The sequence below is a fragment of the Schistocerca gregaria genome, chromosome 2 (assembly GCF_023897955.1).
Source record: "Schistocerca gregaria isolate iqSchGreg1 chromosome 2, iqSchGreg1.2, whole genome shotgun sequence".
Taxonomy (NCBI): Eukaryota; Metazoa; Arthropoda; class Insecta; order Orthoptera; family Acrididae; genus Schistocerca; species Schistocerca gregaria.
This window is the reverse complement of record NC_064921.1, coordinates 169132287-169155235: the sequence shown is the minus strand read 5'-3', so window position 1 is coordinate 169155235 and position 22949 is coordinate 169132287. Positions and strand designations below refer to the sequence as shown.

Here is a 22949-nt window from a genome sequence, read left to right as displayed (position 1 = left end):
CGCAATTAAGGAGGCGTACATCTTAAAACCGGAGTGCGAGAAGGTAATCAGAGCAGCACACACGCCGGCATCACATGTAATATCAATGTAAGTAACTGAACCTGAAATTGGGAATTAAATCCTGAAAATGCGTCGTCCTTAGAATGAAAACACCTTTAACTGGTGCGATGTATTATTACATGGTATCAAAAATAAGCGTTTCCTAGGGCGTCATTTGGCATAAGATCCTTAATTTAATATTTACTGCGTTATTCATTAATAATAAACAGTTTTTATACCTTCTCTATAATGCTTGTTTTGCATCTAAGAAACGTTTCACAGCGTAGAGTATTACAGAATTCTTCATTGGCTTTAATACTACAAAACTGAAAATAAGCAGATTTTCTTCCTTTTTTCGGTGCAATGACTATAAGCTGTTTGTTCAGAAAGGCAGCATTTTCTGAACTATTTTTCTCAGTTTGCCATCTTGAGTACATTATACGAGGCTGTGTGATTGTCATCTAGGATATAACAAAAAATGTATGCTACTACCGTCATCTACAGGCGTAATCTGCAAACCACTGTGAAGTACACGACGGAGGGTACTTGCTATTACAGTTATTAGTGCTTTTACCCGTTCCATTCATAATATTTGAGGTGAGGAAAGGATGGATGCTTAAACACCTCCGTGCGCACTGTACTTTACCTAGAATTCTCGAACCCTATAGAAGCGATTCGTAGGGGAGTGTAGTTATTTCGAGATTCATCACTTAAAGTTGGTCCTTGAAACTTACGAAGTAATCTTCCACGGGATACTTGCGTCTAGCTTCAAGCGTTTGCCTGTCCATGTTTTTCGGCATCTCCGTGACGTTTTCCCATGGGTCAAACAAATCTGTGATCAACCGTGTTGCCCTTCTCTGTATAATTTTCGTTCAATAAATATCCTCTGCCGGCCGCGGTGGTCTAGCGGTTCTAGGCGCGCAGTCAGGAACCGCGCAACTGCTGCGGTAGCAGGTTCGAATCCTCCCTTGGGCATGGCTGTGTGTGATGTCCTTAGGTTAGTTAGGTTTAAGTAGTTCTAAGTTCTAGAGGACTGATGACCAAAGTAGTTAAGTCCCATAGTGCTCAGAGCCATTTTTAACATATCCTCTGTTAGTTCTATGTTGTACGGGTCCTACACTCTTGACCGGTATTCTAGGATCGGTCACGAATCGCTTGAAGCAATTTCCTTTGTAAACTGATTGCATGTCCCTACTGTTCTACTGAGACTGTTATCGTTCTGTTTAATATCTGTAAAAATTGTCACACTCGGGTATTTGTAAGAGATGACAGATTTCAACTGTGACTTATTGATATAGTCATAGGATACAATGTTTTTTCGTTTCGTGAAGTCCAAAATTTTACATTCCTGAACATTTAAATCTGTCTTTGTAGCATCGTAATGTTCGCTCACAAATCTTAAGGTTGGTCTGATACGGTTTTCTAGGCACAAGGCTCCCCAGCCATCCTCTTCATTTCGGTGGAACTGCTGAATCCCTCACCATCAACGGCCTGTCTAATATCTAGGCCTGGCCTTCTGATTCTTTCCTTCCTATATCCCTTCAACAACTGGTTTCAAGAACGTCTCATATCATTCTACATGCCCAATCTCTGTATCTCTTAGTTTTATTATGCTCTTTGTAAACCACGTTTTTCTCATTGATACGTTACAGGATGTAGTCATTCCTTACTTCATCAGTCTACCTGGTCTTTAACAGTCCTTGTACAGCCACATTACTATGGTTTCTAATCGTCTTATCACCCGTCTTCCACCTTCGTCGATGTTCCGCACCCATACAGACCTGTGCTACGAACATAGCTTTTCTGACTTTTACTGTATCGAAATCCAAATGTCACTTGCAGAGCAATCTTAGACCTGTCTTTCATTTACGAAATAATTTTTCCTTCTTCAGTCATTTTTTGCTAATATGTAGTAGCACGAAACGTTTCGGCAGCACAGTGCCATCATCACTTGCATCGCATAAAATCAGCGAAAAAACAAGTCTCGATCGCGATGGTTATTTTATTTAAAAAGACTGGTTTCGGCCTAGTCTTAAGGCCACCTTCAGAATAGCACCATCAGCTGAAGATGAGGATGTCCAGAACAGTTAGTAGACCTCAGTCAGCGGTTTCAGCGACTGTGTTCTACAAATAGTTGACATCGTCAGCTTCAGTTGATGGTGCTATTCTGAAGGTGGCCTAAGACTAGGCCGTAACCGGTCATTTTAAATAAAATAATCAACGCGATCTGTTTTTTCACTGATGTTATACAGCTTACAAGATCACTGTCTCCCAAAAATTTTACTGCATTAATGTGAAGTGTGATGAGATTTATTTGCTGAGGTTATGTACGGAAATTTAACCCTACAGACCTACTAAGAAATTTAATCCTACAGACCTACTAAGGAGACTGCCTACACTAAACTTGTCCGTCCTCTATTAGAAAACTGCTGCGCCGTGCCCGCATCTCGTGGCCATGCGGTAGCGTTCTCGCTTCCCGCGCCCGGGTTCCCGGGTTTGATCCCGGCGGGGTCAGGGATTTTCTCTGCCTCGTGATGGCTGGCTGTTGTTTGTTGTCCTTAGGTTAGTTAGGTTTAAGTAGTTCTAAGTTCTAGGGGACTGATGACCATAGATGTTAAGTCCCATACTGCTCAGAGCCATTTGAACCATTTTGCTGCGCGGTGTGGGATCCTTACCAGATGGGACAGACGGAGTACATCGAAAAAGTTCAAAGAAAGGCAGCACGTTTTGTACTATTGTGAAATATGGGAGAGAGTGTCACAGAAATGATACAGGATTTGGGCTGGAAATCATCAAAAGAAAGGCGTTTGTCGTTGCGACGGAATCTTCTCACGAAACTCTAATCACCAACTTTCTCCTCCGAATGCGAAAATATTTTGTTGTCACCGACCTACATAGGGAGGAACGATCACCCCGATAAAATAAGGGAAATCAGAGCTCGTAAGGAAAGATATAGGTGTTCATTCTTTCCACGCGCTATACGAGATTGGAATAATAGAGAATAGCGAAGGTGGTTCGATGAGCCCTCTGCCAGGCACTTAAATGTGATTTGCAGAGTATCCATGTAGATGTTAGTTGTAGAACCATGTAGGAAAGGATAATTTATTTCTGTGTCTACCAGAAGAGGGTTGTATGTTTAGATCATTTCATTGCTGACTTTACTTACATTCTGCTAGTAATTTATTTGTCTGGCACACAGAGCACAGTAATAAACACTTCATCACTCCCTACTTTCACATTAAGATGTTCGCATTCCAAAGACTATTAAATGCTAAGGTGAGCTTATTTCTGTAGCTATCATAGTACAAACAATGAAAATACATTCGTTTTTACAAAAGCATATTTATGTCTTGGCACATATTAAATATTATGATTATTTGGTTCATCTTGGTTATGAAAACACAATAATTTTATTTTTGGTTTTTAGATGATCATTCGCGGTATTTTGGAATGAGTGGCCAGTGTCCTTAATGTAGGTGTGAAAAGCACTTACCTGTTTGTTGTACCTTTTTCGGAAGTCTCTCCCAGTTCGGCCTACGTGGAGGGCTTTGCATGTACAACTCATTATTTTGCAAATGCCTGATTGTGTGTGTTCATCTGTGTATTAGCAAGAAATGACTGAAGCAATGAAAATTAAGTTATAAATTTCTAATACAGTCGTTGACATCAAGCAACTTCATAAAACATGAATAAACTGTTTCTAATTTTCTTGTTGTCGATTTTGTGTTCGTCTTCTTCTTTTTCTTCTTCTTCTTCTTTTCTAATTTATGTACAAAATTGCACGGCTAATTATAGTTCTATTCAAGTTCCACTGTAGTATGCAGGTTTTTATTTACCTAAAAGAATAGAAAAAACAAAAGCGCAGCACTTTGGGCTGTAACATGTGAGGTTCCTTCCAAAATAGCCCGAGCACTCGACAGTCATAAACAGCTGGCGCTGGCTGGACCCGTTTTAACGCACCGATCTGATTATAACTTGTTTTATGGCGCTTCAGCCAAACGCAGCAGCGCAAAACAGCCGCTAACAGGCAGATCTCTACAATCGGCAAATGACAGCCCATTGGAATAATGCTGCCATTTCAGAAATCTATCCGTCTGCTGATGTAGGCCCACGAGGCACATATTGAATGCTCCATGATAAAAATGCTTTTCGTAGTTTCTTTTCCTAGCATTATCCCATAAAGTTGATTTCTTTTTCAGACGGTAATACGACTGCTAAATATAGATGTTCGATGGTTGAATTGGCAAGCTACAAGAAACGATATACATCACTACAAAATAACTGTGATAAAATATCAGGATTTCGTGATAAGAGCAGTTGAAACAGTGGTAAAGCGGAGCAAATTATACAAAATTTTAATGAGCTCTGGTGTGAGCCTGTCACAGTAAGAGAAAGAAAGAGAGAGAGGACAGATTGAAATTTTAAGATGTTCATGCGAGGTGCAGCTACGTATGTTCGCGTACAGACGCGGAAGATATCCGCATGTTATCATTCTGTCATTAAATTCAATAGTTGAAGAAATGTACATTTGTAGTTTCTCCTCTGGTTACGTTTCTCACAGACCACGTCTCTTTACTCCTTAAATTGTCTGCTCATTTCATCTCCGCACAAAAATCCGTCTCGGAGACATTACCTGTGTATTATTTTTCAAAAGATTCCCTATCAGACAGTCGGACATAGTGTTGTGATTCAATACATACTTTCAGTTCCCAACCTACTACAGTATCGAAATGGAAAAAGTATTTTTATAGTGACAATGTGTTAGTCCAAAACGGCTAAGACGACGAGAACGGGTCTACTGAATGACGAATGGTAATTCTTGGAACACAAGTAATGTTGTGATGTTTAAAAGATTTTATTTCCAGTAGCAGTACTAGCCTAGGTAAATCGTAACGGTCATTACGCGACAAGAAGCAACCTTACCGTCGTCCTGCTAGACCTTCAATCGAGTAAAGCAGATGTGTTTATTTTTCGAAAACAAAATTAAGATCACTATATTTATTATGAGTTACCGAAAAAAATTAGCTCAGCATTACATTAATTTTATTTTCTGCAATAAAATCGTGCCCTCTTCAAACGCAATTAGTATGCTGATGTGAGATGATCCACCATACGACAGAAGATGATCCACACTGTAGAGGGTGAGCCGCCTGTGCTGTGCTGTTCTCTTCACTCACTCAGCGTGGACTCTACGTTGTAGTTCAACTTCCCATCTTGTGACCTCGAAGCGCAGTCTGTTATGGGCCTTCCAAATCTCCGATCCTTTATGTGTCTGAGAGAAATATTCTCATCTGGTTTCAGTCACTGGTCTTATTCTGGAGAACGACTGTTCGACAATTCACATTCAGCCTTCCCCTGATTTTCCTGCGTTGCTCCAGGCAAACGACCGAATGGTTTCTTTTAAAAGACCACCGTCCGATTTTATTCTCCATCCACCCCCAGTCCGAGTTTGTGCACCGTCTACAATGATGTTGTTGTCGACGGAACGCTAAATTCTAAATCGTCATCATCATCATTGTCTTCTGCAAGATTGGGCCCTTTGGCTTATTCTGCATTAGAATTGTTCGCACGGTCTCTTTAACGGGCCTCCTACATTTCTGTTTCCTATTGGGTTGTATAGCATTGTACTCGTAGCTTTAAATGTTCTATCTGACAAACGTTGGACATGGTCTTTCCATTTGTCTGTATTTTTCAGTTATACTTTTAGTGTGTTCTACATTCAGTTCTTATTTCTTTCGTGGTCCAGAATGACTGTCCCGCAACAAAGCGAAGAAAGTTCGTATCTGATGATTCGATTTGTCGTAATTGATCTGCCAGTACAGTCCAACACTCGCTACCATACAGCAGTAAAGGCAACGCTATAAATTTGTGAAGTTTATTTAATGTTTCTATCCATTCGTTATGTTGTAATGTACGTTATATGGTTCTGCAAAAATGTCTGAATCTGTCCAGTTTTAGCTCTACATCATCTAACTTGGGAAATTTACAACGGTGGCTACACTCAAGTTTTCCTTGACTAGCCCTAGTGCGATGTGTCACCAAGGAAAAATGTTTTTTCGTGGAACTTGAGAATCGCTGAACTTCTGAACATGACTTTCAGTAGTTTAAAACGCATGTTGCAATTAAGTTTTGTATTTAAGATGTGCGCCCAGATGCCCTTCGTCTTATTTACAAAGCGTTTTCAGTGGACGTCAGATCACCGTATAATTAATTATTTGTAAGCCAAGCAGCTTTCTCTCATGTGAAAAACTGGATGAAAACTTGCAGTTCTTCTCGTTCTCACTGTCTTCGAAATATGGTACTGTAATTGTCATTTTCAGAAAAGAGAATTTGCAATGCTGTATTTCGACACCACTGACCACGAAGAAAACTGCAAGCTTCCAACCAGTTTGCTGCGTGAGAGAATGCTGTTTGGCTTACAAATATTGAATTAGACCCTGATCTGACACCCACTGAAGATGCCTTGTAAATGAGGCGAAGCGAATCTAGGTGCAAACGTTAAAAAGAAAAACTTAATGTGCAGCAGGCAAAAAAAATTTTACTTTTAAACTACTGTAATTTATATGCAGCTGCTGCGAAAATGGCCGTCAGAATAAACTTGTTCTGGACATGAGTGTATTATTTGAAACAACGCCAACATCTCCCCCAGATAACATCGGAAGTTCACTGAGGCTTTTTGCGGATGCTGCTGTAGTATATCAAGAGGTTGTAAGAATGGAAAATTGTACTGAAATGCAGGAGGATCTGCAACGAATTGACGCATGGTGCAGGGAATGGCAATTGAATCTCAATGAAGACAAGTGTAATGTGCTGCGAATACATAGAAAGAAAGGACCTTTATCATTTAGCTACAATATAGCAGGGCAGCAACTGGAAGCAGTTAATTCCATAAATTATCTGGGAGTAGGTATTAGGAGTGATTTAAAATGGAATGACCATATAAAATTAATCGTCGGTAAAACAGATGCCAGACTGAGATTCATTGGAAGAATCCTAAGGAAATGCACTCCGAAAACGAAGGAAGTAGGTTACAGTACATCTGTTCGCCCACTGCTTGAATACTGCTCACCGATGTGGGATCCGTGCCAGATAGGGTTGATAGAAGAGATAGAGAAGATCCAGCGGAGAGCAGCGCGCTTCGTTACAGGATGAATTAATAATCGCGAAAGCGTTACTGAGATGATAAACTCCAGTGGAAGACTCTGCAAGAGAGACGCTCAGTAGCTCGGTACGGGCTTTTGTTGAAGTTTCGAGAATATACCTTCACCGAGGAGTCAAGCAGTATTTCGGTCCCTCCTACGTATATCTCGCGAAGAGATCATGAGGATAAAATCAGAGAGATTAGAGCCATCACAGAAGCATGCCGACAATCTTCCTTTCCACGAACAATAAGAGACTGGAATAGAAGGGAGAACCGATAGACGTACTCAAAGAACCCTCCGCAACACACCGCCCGGTGGCTTGCGGAATATGGATGTAGATGTAGAAAGTCACAGACGCAGTATCTATTGCATGCTTAACACCAGTATAGAAAACGTCTAGAAGGAATCTTCTGGTAATTACAACACCGTCTAAAAAGGGAGAGACAACGGTATTTCCTTCTCTCTGTTGAGAAAAGAAGCCCTTCCAGAAGTTAACTCCCGGATCAGAATAGGTGTAGACCACATGAAGGGTCGCAGACTACATTCGTCCTCCAGTGGTGCGGAGAACAAGGGGGGAGAAAGGAAGCAATTCGGCTGTGTCCTTTTCAAAATGAACCATCCTGGCGTTTGCCTCAAGCGGAAACAACATAAAATCTAAATATGGACGACCGGTGGGGGACACGAACCCCTGTGCCGAATCGAGTCGAGTGTGAGAACCACTGTGCCATCTCGCTCGACTCGCGAGGAGGCCAACTCTATGTTCAACTCCACTAGCACACGTTGGACTTGTGTGGTGAGCTACAGAATGTCAAACGTTTAATTATCTTCAGTATCTACACTGGTGTGCAAAACTTAAGAACGAAAGTAACTTTCTCATGATGTGTTCATGCCAAGTAACATACCTCGATGAAAATTGGTCCATACGTAGAAAGAGCTTCTACATCATAGTACAGAAGGTAACAGATAGAAATACTCAGTGAGACGAACAGAAACGACACTTTTAATCAAAGACAGTATATATATACTGAAGTCACCGCGATTTATGATGGTCCCATGGATATTACAAAAGCTGGGACCTGGTTCTCAATGGGCTGTGTGATCACTACCGACGGTAATGCCGCTCTGCAACGTGCTCCCATGCCGGCCACAAGACTGGCAAGGAGTTCATGCCGCAGGGCGTTTCATTCCTCCAACAGCTCTTGACAACTGCCGGATGGACGGTGGACATGCTGCAATATCTCTCCCCAATTCATCCCACACGTATCCAACGGGATTTAAGTTGAAGGAACGGGCAGGTCAGTCCATTCGCCGAGTATCATCTCGTTCCGCGAGTCCCTCCAACTGCGTCGTTCGATGCGGTCGTGCATTGGCATCCATAAAAATGCAGTCTGTGCCGAAAAGACACATATGAGGAAGTACAGTGTCATAATAACGTCAACCGACGAGTGAGTGTACAGTGTTCCAAGATTTGGAGGGCAGTAGTCCCATGCAAAATTACGCCTTCCCACACCGTATCACCTGGACCACCAAAACGATCATGTTCGACAATGTTGTGGTGTTATTACGTTCAAAATGTTCAAATGTGTGTGCAATCTTATGGGACTTAACTGCTAAGGTCATCAGTCCCTAAGCTTACACCCTACTTAAGCTAAATTATTCTAAAGACAAACACACACACCCATGCCCGAGTGAGGACTCGAACCTCCGCCGGGACCAGCCACACAGTCCATATCTGCACGCCCTAGACCACTCGGCCAATCCCGCGCGGCTGTTATTACGTATTTCCATCTATTGCCATACGAGGTGGTATGTCCAGAAGCGCTACTCAGACTCAATCTGCTCTCATCCGAGCAAAGCTCGCAACTTCACTCCTCGTAGGTCGAGTCCCTACGCTCTGTGCTACATCTGACACGGTGCGGCCGATGAGAATCAGCGTAACACAGCGTATTGGTCTTCTGGCTAAGACCCCCCCTTCCCCTCTCCTCTTTTCCCGCAGATGCAGTACAACTGTGAAACTTGAGATTGCGTTCCTTGCAGTCCTGTTACTTGTGGTTGCAATTCACCGCCGGCCGGTGTGACCGAGCGGTTCTAAGCGCTTCAGTCTGGAACCGCGTGACCGCTACGGTTGAAGGTTCGAATCCTGCCTCGGGCATGGATGTGTGTCATGTCCTTAGGTTAGTTAGGTTTAAGTAGTTCTAAGTGCTAGGGGACTGATGACCTCAGATGTTAAGTCACATAGTGCTCAGAGCCATTTGAACCTTTTTTTTTTTAATTCACCTGCTGTGGATTCCTTCTTGCCCGTTGCACAATGTAGCAGTCATCTGCTGCTGTAGTTGATTGTCGCCGATCACCATCTCTCTTTTGGGCAGCAGTGCCTGCAGTTCAGATAGTTCAAATGGCTCTGAGCACTATGGTACTTAACATCTGAGGTCATCAGTCCCCTGGAACTTAGAACTACTTAAACCTAACTAATCTAAGGACATCACACACATCCATGCCCGAGGCAGGATTCGAACCTGCGACCGGCAGTTCCAGACTGAAACGCCTAGAACCGCTCGGTCACACCGGCCGGCACCTGCAGTTCGGAACGCTCTCCAACCACGTGAAACAATGCCGCGAGCAGTACCAAACAGACATCGTCCTCCTTCCTGTTACCCAATAATTCTTACACATGTGAAGTCATCGAAATGTTGTCTCCGTGCCATTGTCTTACGAAGAACACCACCATAACGCACTGTAATTGCTTGCTGATTGACGCACACTATCTTTTCCTGTTCCTTCAACTGTCTCGTGTTGCTGGGCCAGCCCGATGTGGCACTGCTGAACACACGCTGTGTGACGTGCAGCTTTCTATGCATAATCGGGAGACCTCTGGCGACAGGCTCCCACAGTTTCATTCATTTCACAGAGTAGTTAATATGGTATGTTACTTTATCTAGCTCTTCTTCTAATTGTACGTAACAGTGCGTCGTTTCGTAATTAGGGTGGCGCAGTTTCCCCAAAACTACTCGCACTTAGCGTGGTAGACTCAGTTCGTAGTTACTGCAGATTTCTACATTTATCTATTTACGAGGATAGTTTGAAAAATTCTCGGAATCACCACGAGAGGTCAGCGCTAACGCAACGAGTTGTTCACGTGATATTCGTTGGACTGTTACTTGTAAACACGTGCCAAGATAAACCGCTTGAAGAGAGCTGTGGCGGTGACGTGGCTCTGTTGTTGTTCCCGCATAATGATTTGCGAAAATGGATAAATTCGAGATTCGAGCAGTGATTAAGTACTTCGTAAAGAAAGGTGTGAAAGTAAAGGACATTCATGCCGATTTCCAGAATACACTGGGGACTGTGCTCCTTCATATTCAACTGTTGCTACGTGGACAAATGAATTTAAATTTGGTTGGGAGAGCTTAGATGATGATCCGCGCAATAGTCGGACAAGATGTGTCATTACTGCAGAAATTGCTGCAAAAGTGCGCAGTATGGTCATGACGGATCGCCGATTGAAAGTTGAAAGGTGACTACATTGAGTCACAGCGCCAGAGATTGCGCAAAAGATTATAATTCCGCCGCCTCCACTGGAGCAGAGGTTGCCGTGGGCAGTACTTGTTGAGAGGATGTCGAGAGCAGTACTAGTTCAGACGATGTCGAGTGCAGTTGTTGTTCTGTTGGGCGAGAGAGTAGATGCTGTTCGGTTGGTGTAATGTATAGATGGAAGATGTTGCAATGATGGCTGGTTCAAATGGCTCTGAGCACTACGTGACTTAACTTCTGAGGTCATCACTCGCCTAGAACTTAGAACTAATTAAACCTAACCAACCTACTGACATCACACACATCCATGCCCGAGGCAGGATTCGAACCTGCGACCGTAGCGGTCGCTCGGCTCCAGAATGTAGCGCCTAGAACCGCACGGCCACTCCTGTTCCAATGATCACAGTGTATTTTTCACCTCAATATATATTGTTGCAATGATCACAGTGTATTTTTTACCTCAATATATATTGACGAAAAATACACTGTGATCATTGCAACATCTTCCATCTATACATTACACCAACCGAACAGCATCTACTATCTCGCCCAACAGAACAACAACTGCACTCGACATCCTCTGAACTAGTACTGCTCTCGACATCCTCTCAACAAGTACTGCCCACAGCAACCTCTGCTCCAGTGGAGGCGGCGGAATAATAATCTTTGGCGCACTCTCTGGCGCTGTGATTCAGTGTAGCCACCTTCCATAAAGTGCGTGAAATTGCTCACGCTTGCTAGATGTCATCTGAAAGGGTATATCACAATTTAACCAAAGAATTAGAAATGAAAAAATTATCTGTAAGATGGGTGCCGCGACAAGACAACGCACGCCCGCACACATATGCCGTCGCCATGGCAAAATTACACGAACTAAGATATGAATTGTTGCCACACACGCCTCATTCACTTCATATGGCTCCTTCAGACTTCCATCTCTTCCCAGAACTGAAAATTTTTCTTGGCGGACGACGATTCACTTCAAACGAAGAATTGATAGCCGGAGTTCACAACTATTTTCAGACCTGGAGGAAACTCATTTTCGAGATGGGATAAGGCACTGGAACATCGTTGGACCAAGTGCATTAATCTACAAGGAGACTAAATTGAAAAATAAAAAAATGTTTCAGTGCTGTAAGAACTTTTTTCTATTCCATTCCGAGAACTTTTCAAACCACCCGCGTAATAACACCATTCCCTATGCGCATTTCAAAACTTGCGCTCTCTAAATTACTGTAATTATGTTCTGCCTCTGACGAAAGAAATAAACGTAAAACTAATGACGAAAGCAATAAACGAAAAACTTATAGATGTCAGTTGAATGTGAATCTGGCCTTTCTCATAAGGGCTACGTCTCTAGGGCGAAGCTGTATAGTGAAAATTCCGATCATGTAGAAGTTACTCGTCCAAAGTAAGATTATATGGGGTATCAAACGAAATTTGTGACAACACTGAGGATTTCTTGTTAGGGAAGATGTAGCGTGTTGGCGGAGAGTCAACCGCAGGTGTAGAAGTAACTTCATGTGGGCCAACGGAAGTATGTTAGGATCCTCGCTGTTCATCTGGTGTATTAATACCTTGGCTGACAATATTAATAGTAACCTCGTACTTTTGCAGATCCCGCTGTCATATACAAGGGCCTGCTGAAAAGGACTACCATCGAATTTTTTATGCGGAAACTCTTAAAGCTTTTTAAATATTCTCTGCCGCTAGAGGCCACCAAACTGCAGCGTGTAACATGGCGGTGTGTCACGTGACCATGTCGGCGCGTAAGAAACAGCCTCCTGTGATCGAGTTTCGAAGATCGTCCACACCTGGAACAGCCTCTCCTCCAGAATAACAACGCCAGCCGAACAAGAGCTCTGCGACATGTGCATCAATCCGATGTCTTGGGTTCACTGCCATCGATCATCCTCCATTTAGTTCTGTCTTGGCCCCATCCGATTTTTATCTATTTCCAGCACTTAAAGAACACCATTGAGGACTCTGACAGCGATGAGGCGGTGCAAGCAGAGGTGAGTTCCGTTCTACAGTAACAATATCTACAAACTGGTCTCTCTTTAAGAGAAATGCGTTCGGCGCCAGAGTGACTATTGGGACTTGAATCACAAGAAAACGCAAACATAGGCTTGTAGTTCATAGATTTTTATTACACGTATCCTCAAAAACAGGTGTACAAAATCCTTTACGAACCGGCCTTCCAGTAGCCACCAATAACAAATATGATTACAAACCTTATACAGTCTTTGTAAGATTATACAGAATGAAACAAGTCAAGTAAAGATCCTTCCTTTTAACTAAATAACAAATAGTCCCGGATAAATATAGATGACAATCATAGATGGGAATTTACCGGGACTAAATCCCAATTGGTAAAACAAGCAACAGTACAGAATATTAAATAACAATTTTCAAGTAATAGAGCAAAATCCCCAACAGGAATATTAGACCAATAGACAAATCATAGAACAACGGAATTCCATCAAATGTATACTGACTTATTCCACTAAACTCACTCGTGAAATCCCTTTCAAGTATAACAACAATATTTAGGCAGATAAGACAGTTATCTTAATAGGCAGTTTAAGTTCCAAGCAACAGCAGGAACACCCCAACGTATGACCCATCCTAAGACAAAAGTGACCAAATTACTAGAAACAGTGGACGCACCTTGGCGCAGCCCAAACACATTAATGAGAGGAATCTCAGAATAATCACGAGAGAGAACACTTAACTTCTGTCAACTACTGCGGCGAGCAGTGACTCTGGTAGGATACAGCCAAGAAGCGCTGAGTGTTACCATTGTTGTGGTTGGCAGGAGAGCCAACACCGTGTTACTAGAGGAGGCCCAAAGGCACGCGTTTTAGCTCACGCAGGCTGGCGTGAGGTCTGGAACAGGACAAGGAAATTAGAATTTAGAAAAACGGACGTAGCTGGTGAAATACTTAACTTTAATCCATTAATGATGAACGTCACTCTTGACGGTACACAGTGCACAATATCAATGTTGTTGTTGTTGTTGTCTTCAGTCCTGATACTGGTTTGATGCAGCTCTCCATGATACTCTATCCTGTGCAAGATTCTTCATCACCCAGTACGTACTGCAACCTACATCCTTCTGAATCTGCTTAGTGTATTTATCTCTTGGTCTCCCTCTACGATTTTTACCCTCCACACTGCCCTCCAATACTAAATTGGTGATCCCTTGATGCCTCAGAACATGTCCTACCAACCGATCCCTTCTTCTGGTCAAGTTGTGCCACAAACTTCTCTTCTCCCCAATCCTATTCAATACTTCCTCATTAGTTATGTGATCTACCCATCTAATCTTCAGTATTCTTCTGTAGCACCACATTTCGAAAGCTTTTATTCTCTTCTTGTCCAAACTATTTATCGTCCATGTTTCACTTCCATACACAATATCAATAGTAACTGATAATGGCGCCTTGCTAGGTCGTAGCAAACGACGTAGCTGAAGGCTATGCTAAACTATCGTCTTGGCAAATGAGAACGTAAGTAGGCAGTGAGCGATCGCTAGCAAAGTCGGCTGTACAACTGGGGCGAGTGCTAGGAAGTCTCTCTAGACCTGCCGTGTGGCGGCGCTCGGTCTGCAATCACTGATAGTGGCGACACGTGGGTCCGACGTATACTAACGGACCGCGGCCGATTTAAAGGCTCCCACCTAGCAAGTGTGGTCTCTGGCGGTGACACCACAACCATGACGTAGCTGGCCGAGCTAACGCCGTCAGAACATATTTCAGTGAAGGCGCCGCCCCCTGTATTGGTCAATCTGGAACTGATTGTGCCCGCCCCTCTTAGTATACTGTAACATAAACAAAAAACAAAACAAAAAAACAAAGGACAGACAACCAAACCAAAGGACACAACACAAACCCTCTTATTTCAGAGTTATGCCCTTCCCCTTTGAACTTAATACCTTTAACACGTGCAAGACCTCACACAAATAGCATGGAATACTATTCACTTCTTACAGCTCATAATACTTAACGCTTACAGGCAGACCCCAGCAACAAGCGTGAGTCTGGAGGAGTTAACCAAGAAAACCCATAATACAAGACACCACAGTAATGGCTCCTTCAAACGGAGACCACAGAGTAGATCGTAAGATACTCAAGTAACATTAGAACCACGCTGTCTTAACACTAAACACGGCCTGCGCACTATCCTAGAATGGCTCATGCAGCCTTCACGCTACTCGTGCTTAGTGCTCCTATCACTGAGCAATGTTTTACAATCTTAACAGCACTACTGAACATATAGCAGAACCAAGAGTGAATTCCTTATTCCTACCACGACCGAGATAAACACACACAAATCACTGTTTCCGGCTGTGAACACACATTACGATCAGATTGATCACAAACAGCACTTCAAAGAAATAGCTGATGCCCACCGTTAATAGCAGCAAACGACGAGAATCCACATAGCATACATATGCATCCAGCATCGGATAGTACAATATACACACTTGCTAGTGCATTGGAGGCCATCACCAACAGCCCGCCGCCGCCGTACTCCTCAAATGATAACACAGCGCCGGGAGCAGCCAGCGCTCGTCCGTAACGGCCACTCCAAGACTCGCCAACACATGCCCAAGCAACGGGCAAACACGACCACCAGGGCCCCGTAGCGGAAAACCAGGAGAGCCACAGCCGGAAGTGCCGCGCTTAAATAGCGGCCAGAAGAGGAAAACCAAAGAGAAAACGCACATGCCGGGATGATCGGGATAACTGCCTCTATTAGATAAGAGAGTCACTGGCGCCAGCAATTCCCCCACGGCTCAACTATGTTGACAAATAAATGCGTAATACAAAGAATAAAGACGTAGAACGTTAATAACGTTTATTTTGTTTCAGAAAGCTTTAAAAGCTTTCACGTAAAAAATTCGAAGGAATTACTTTTGAGCATTCTCTTACATAATAAAATACTTACTGTCCGACCAAAACTGCACAAATAGTCGAATCTTGATAAGTTTTCAAAGCAGTGTAGATGTAGATAGCTTGGCATAAATGCTCAGAGATGTAAAATTTTGCAGTTCACAAAACGAAGAAACCGTTGTTTCCCATGACCAGTATCGATGAGCCACAACTGGTACCATCAACTCATTCAAGTACTCGGGTGAGCACTTTATAAGGAAGTAAAGTAGAATGATCACATAGGCTCAGTCTTAGCTAAAGCAGGTGGTGGACTTGGGTTCATTGGTAGAGTACTGGTAAACTTCCGTGAGTCTACTTTTGAGACCCATCCTAGAATAAGAATGTCGAACCCATGCCAGACAGGACAAACAGAGGATGTTGGACGTACACAAAGAAAAGCAACCTGAATGGTCACAAGTTTGCTTGGCCCAGAGGAGAGCTGGAAAGCGTAAACTGGCGGACATCTGAATGTCGATCCCAATCGTCCAGCGAAAGCCTACTTACAAAGTTTCAGGAAACAGTACTAGTGAGGAATATAGGGATATACAACAGCCCTCTACGTCTCTCTCTCTGGTAGGAAGCACAAACACAATTAGAACTACTACAGCGCTAACAGAAGTGTTGAAGCAGTCATGCTTCCCACGCTCCTTACGCTAGTGGGACAGGAATAAACTCTACCTAATACGTGATACAATTTGATGTATCATCTACCACGAACTTCACAGAAGTGTGCAGAGTGTAGGTGTAGATGTATATCAACCGATTTAGTGAGTACTCCGGTAGGTAATCAGACACATCACGGTACTGAGTCAAGCAAGTCGCTGAAGGTGTATATGACTCGATCGCGGCAGCTAAACACAGAGCCTGCGGCAGGCTCTGGTGCCGTTTCCCGCTTGCAGCGGCGTTTTCGAGAGCAGCCTCGTCAACAGCTCAACGAAGGTCAATAGAAGAGAGTAGCGCGCCAGTCGTCATCTGCTGCGCCCTGGGTGCACCGAGTGACGGTAGAGTTCTGTTTCTTGTGCTCCATTCCCAACTACTGGCGGCACATAACGACATCTTTGCTACAGAACTGCGAGTTTCGCAGTTGACTTCTATGTTCGTAGGGTCAAGGGAACGCAAGTCACATGTGCTTTATTTCAGTAAACACCACAAGTTCATCTTATCCGTCGGCATAATATCCTGTCTCCAAAGGTGATCAAAAAGAAAATGAGCATCAGGGGAAATTCGAGAATCCCACACTACATCTACATCTATATACATACTCCGCTAGCCATCAAGCGGTGTGTGGCGGAGGGCACAATTCGCCCCAAAGTCATATTTCCCCCCCTCCCCCTTTCTGTTCCACTCGCGGATCGCACGAGGGAAAAACGACTGTCTGAACGCCTCAATACAAGCTCTTATTTCCCTTATCTTTGAATGATGATCATTACGCGATTTGAAAGTTGGTGGTAATAATATATGCTCTACATCCTCGGTGAAGATTGGATTTTGGAATTTAGTGAGCAACCCCTTCTGTTTAGCGCGTCGTCTATCTGCAAGTGTGTCCCACTTCAAACTTTCTGTGAGATTTGTAACGCTCTCGCGATTAAATGAACCAGTCACGAATCTCGCCGCTCTTCTTTGGACCTTCTCAATTTCTTGAATCAGACCCAACTGGTAAGGGTCCCATACAGACGAGCAATACTCTAAGGCTGGACGAACTAACGTATTGTAAGCTATTTCTTTTGTTGAATGACTGCATCGCTTCTGGATTCTACCAATAAACGGCAATCTAGAGGTCGCCTTGCCCGTTTCTTGTGTAATCTGATTTTTCCATTTGAGATCATTCCGAATAATCACACCCATATACTTGACTGATGTTACCGGCCGGCCAGAGTGGCCGAGCGGTTCTAGGCGCTACAGTCTGGAACCGCGCCACCGCTACGGTCGCAGCTTCAAATCCTGCCTCGAGCATGGATTTGTGTGACGTCCTTAGGGTAGTTAGGTTTAAGTAGTTCTAAGTTCTAGGGGACCGATGACCTCAGAAGTTAAGTCCCATAGTGCTCAGAGCCATTTGAACCGTTTGATGTAACCGCTTTCAACAACTGATCATTTTTTTTTTTTTTTTTGTATTCGTACATCAATGGGGATTTTCCCTTTGTTATATGCAGTAGGTTACACTTACTAATACTGAGAGATAACTGTCAGTCATTACACCACGCATTTATTTTCTGCAAATCCTCTTTGATTTGTTCACAACTTTCGTGTGATACTAGTTTCCTGTAGACCACAGCATCATCGGCAAACAGTCTAAGACCGCTGTCAATACCATCAACCAGATCGTTTAAGCAAATCGTAAAAAGCAGAGGACCTATCACGCTGCCCTGGGGCACACCTGAAGTTACTCTTGTTTCTGTTGAAGTTACCCCGTTCAGGACGACATACTGCTCCCTGTCTGTTAGAAAACTTTCTACCCAAACGAATACGTCACTGGATAGAACGTAAGCGCGCACTTTTTGTAGCAAGCAACAGTGCGGAACTGAGTCGAACGCCTTTCGAAAGTCGAGAAATATGGCATCAACCTTGGAGGCCTGTTGCATATCATGCACAGAAAGGACGAGTGTATCTCGCATGACCGCTGTTTCCTAAAACCATGCTGGTTTCTGCAGATGAGCTTCTCAGAGTCTAGAAAGGTCATTATTTCTGAGTACAAAATATGTTCCATGATTCTACAACAAATCGATGTCAATGAAATTGGCCGGTAATTATGTGCATCCGATTTTCTACTCCTTTTATAGATTGCCATGACCTGGGCCTTCTTCCAGTCCCGTGGAACTTTCCGCCGTTCCAACTGCGGTCTTGGGCAGTATGTGTCGTTGCATTTTTTTTTTTTCTTCGTCAATTCTCATCAGTCTTCTTGCTGGTTTGACGCGGTCCCCCACGACTTCCTCTCCTGTGCCAGCCTCTTCACCTCAGAGCAACACTTCCACCAACGTACTCAATTATTTGCTGCATGAGTTCCAATTTCTGTCTTTCCCTGTAGTTTTTACCCTCGACAGCTCCATCCAGTAACAAGGAAGCTGTACCTGATGCCTTAACGCACGTCCTAGCATCCTGTCCATACTTCTTTCCATCGTTTTCGACATAATTCTTTCATGGCGGATTCTGCGGAGAACCTTCCAATTTATTACCAGTCCACTTAATTTTGTACATCCGTCTATAACACTAAATCCCAAATCCTTTGGTTTCCGTCTGTTACAGTCATCCCGCAGTCGTGATTCACTAACATGCTTCTTTCTCTATACGAGACCAGAGATGCTAATAGACTTCTTCTGGTCGGGTACGCCCTCTTTGTCTATGCTAGTACGCTGACGATATAGCATCAGACTTCCGGAAACATACTGTTCCAAAGATTGCAAGAGCCGACAAATGTAAGAATTATCGTACAATCAGCTTAATACACCACTGACCATTGAAATTGCTACACCATTAAGAAATGCAGACGATAAACGGGTATTCATTGGACAAATATATTATACTAGAACTGACATGTGATTACATTTTCACGCAATTTGGGTGCATAGATCCTGAGAAATCAGTTCCCAGAACAACCACCTCTGGCCGTAATAACGGCCTTGATACGCCTGGGCATTGAGTCCAACAGAGCCTGGATGGCGTGTACAGGTACAGCTGCCCATGCAGTTTCAACACGATACCACAGTTCATCAATAGTAGTGACTGGCGTATTGTGACGAGCCAGTTGCTCGGCCACCATTGACCAGACGTTTTCAATTGATGAGAGATCTGGAGAATGTGCTGTCCAGGGCAGCAATCGAACATTTTCTGTACCCAGAGAGGCCCGTACAGGACCTGCAACATGCGGTCGTGCATTATCCTGCTGAAATGTAGGGTTTCGCATGGATCGAATGAAGGGTAGAGCCACGGGTCGTAACACATCTGAAATGTAACTTCCACTATTCGAAGTGCCGGCAATGCGAATAAGAGGTGAGGGAGACGTGTAAGCAATGGCACCCCATATTGTCATGCCGGGTGATACGCCAGTATGGCGATGACGAATACACGCTTCCAATGTACGATGTCGCCAAACACGCATGCGACCATCATGATGCTGTAAACAGAACCAGGATTCATCCGAAAAAATGACATTTTGCCATTCGTGCACCCAGGTTCGTCGTTGAGTACACCATCACAGGCGCTCCTGTCTATGATGCAGCGTCAAGGGTAACCGCAGCCATCGTTTCCATGCTGCTGCAAACGTCGTCGAACTGTTCGTGCAGATGCTTGTTGTCTTGCAAACGTCCCCATCTGTTGACTCAGGCATCGAGACGTGGCTGCACGTTCCGTTACAGCCATGCGGATTAGATGCCTGTCATCTCGACTGCTAGTGGTTCAAATGGCTCTGAGCCATGTGCGACTTAACTTCAGAGGTCATCAGTCGCCTAGAACTTAGAACTAATTAAACCTAACTAATCTAAGGACACCACACACATCCATGCCCCAGGCAGGATTCGAACCTGCAACCGTAGCGGTCACGCAGTTTGATTTCTGCTACTCCTCATTACTTTGTCTGTCGTAGTGGCTCAGCAGTCAGCGTGTCTGATTGCTAGGCCGGACACTCGGATTTAATTCCGGTGCTGCCACGGATTTCTCCTTGATGGAAGGATTAGAACGGGGGTCCACTCAGCCTCGTGATGCCAATTGAGGAGCTACTTTAGTGGGGATTATTGGCTCCAGCGTCCGAGAAACTGACGACGGACAGGATAGTGGAGTTCTTAACCCATGATCCTCCACATCGCACCTGAATGACGCCATTGACAGAGGATAAAACGGTGACCTGTCACCACTAAGTGGCCCGACAGGGGTAGTTGGCAGAACTTTAGCTTTAACCGTAGCTCATTTCTTCGTCTTTCTGCAGTTTATTCTCAGTCCATACTCTGTGTTCATTAGATTGTTTATTCCATTCGAAAGGTCCTGTAATTCTTCCCCGCTTCCACTAAGGATAGCAATTACAGCGAACCCTCAATTGATCCTGTGTTTTATTTCCATCATAGCGTTTTTGACTGAACAGACTGATTAGACTGAACAGAAGGAGAGAAAGATTGTTTCCCAGCCTTACACCCTTTTTAATGCGAAAACTTTGTTTTTGGTCTTCCTTGCTACGGAGCGTCAAATATGTGTCTGTGTTGAGTGGATGATGTGAAGCTTCCTTGTACAGTGTGATGTTGCGTTTGTATTGTTATGGATGTAGGGAAGGGAGAGGGTGAAACCCCGATGCCTTCACACTGCCCTACTCCTGTCCAATGGCGCTAACGGGACCACCGAACTTCACATCTCCATAGGATTTATGGGTCACCATTAACACCCCCCTCCCCACCGTAGGAGGTTCGAGTCCTCCCTTGGGGATGGGTGTGTCTGCTGTCCTTAGCATAAGTTAGTTTAAGGTAGATTAAGTAGTGTGTAAGCCTAGGGACTGATGGCCTCAGCAGTTTGGTCCACAAATTTAAAAAAAAAAAAATGGTTCAATTGGCTCTGAGCACTTTGGGACTTAACATCTATGGTCATCAGTCCCCTAGAACTTAGAACTACTTAAACCTAACTAACCCAAGGACAGCACACAACACCCAGTCATCACGAGGCAGTCAATAAGTATCTGCAAGCAGTTTTTGTAATTTATTACAGCAAAAGTACAGGATTTTTATTGATATCACTTTTCAACACAGTCACCCTGCCTTTCAACGCATTTAGTCCGCCGTTGCACAGGCTTTCAAATACCCTCTGCAGAAGGAGGTTCTTATTAGCGAAAGAAGCCACGTATGCACTGCTTCTTTCATCTGCCGATCGGAGCTGTGTCGAAGGCCTCGTGTAGCTTCTTTAAGTGAACCGTAGATGGTAAACCGACGGGGCGAGATATGAACTGTGAGCAGGATGCGCCAACACCTCGAAACGCAGCGTGTGAAGAGTTTATTCGGCGTGGGCGGCGTTATGTGGACGCGCATTGTCACCCAGCAAAGAAACTCCTGTGACAATCGACCTGTGCGTTTACTGCGGTTTGCAAGCTTCATGTTCCTTGATAGCTATCGCAGCAAAGTTCGCTGTTTACCGTTGGCCTGTTTTTCGGATTATGTTCCGGGACTGGCCCTTGTGAATGATGATGATTTGTTTCAGAAACGTTCCACCTTCGTTAGCAAGACAGCCCAGTAGGTGTTAATGGAGTTCCACACGGTTACGCTTGTCTCTTCGTAGACTTGTTTCGGAACTCATCTCGCACAGACTTTGTGAAAGATCTACATCTACATGGATACTCTGCAAATCATATTTAAGTGCCTGGCAGAGAGTTCATCGAATCACCTTCACAATTCTCTCTCGTATAGCGCGCGGAAAGAATGAACACCTATATCTTTCCGTACGAGCTTCGATTTCCCTTATTTTATCGTGGTGATCGCTCCATCTATGTAAGTCGGTGTCAACAAAATATTTTCGCATTCGGAGGAGAAAATTGGTGTCTGTAATTTCGTGAGAAGACTCCGCCGCAAAGAAAAACGCCTTTCTTTTAATGATTTTCAGCCCAAATCCTGAATCATTACTGTGACACTCTCTCCCATATTTCGCGACAGTACAAAAGGCGTTGCCTTTCTCTGAACTTTTTCGATGTACTCCGTCAGCCCTATCTGGTAAGGATCCCACACCGCGCAGCAGTATTCTGAAAGAGGACGGACAAGCGTGGTGTAGGTCTGTTACATTTTCTAAGTGTCCTGCCAATAAAACGCAGTCTTTGGGTAGCCTTCCCCACAACGTATTCTATGTATTCCTTCCAATTTAAGTTGTTCGTAATTGTAATACCTAGGTATTTAATTAAATTTACGGCTTTTAGCTTAGGCTGATTTATCGTGTAACCGAAGTTTAACGAGTTCCTTTTAGCACTCATGTGGATGACATCACACTTTTCGTTATTTAGGGTCAACTGCCACTTTTCGCACCATTCAGATATCTTTTCTAAATCGTTTTGCAGTTTATTTTGATCTTCTGATGATTTTATTAGTCGATAAACGACAGCGTCATCTGTAAACAACCGAAGACGGCTGCTCAGATTGTCTCCCAAATCGTTTATACAGAAAAGGAACAGCAAAGGGCCTATAACACTACCTTGGGGAACGCCAGAAATCACTTCTGTTTTACTCGATGACTTTCCGTCGGTTACTACGAACTGTCACTTCTCCGACAGGAAATCACAAATCCAGTCACATAACTGAGACGATATTCCATAAGCACGCAATTTCACTACGAGCTGCTTGTGTGATAC

The 22949-nt window shown here is 43.8% G+C and overlaps 1 protein-coding gene across 1 annotated transcript in view; it reads left to right on the top strand.

Moving 5' to 3' along the window:
* Nucleotides 1–22949, top strand: part of LOC126336605 (globin-1) — a 272338-nt gene that overhangs the window by 880 nt on the left and 248509 nt on the right. The gene's annotated exons all lie outside the window — the stretch shown is intronic.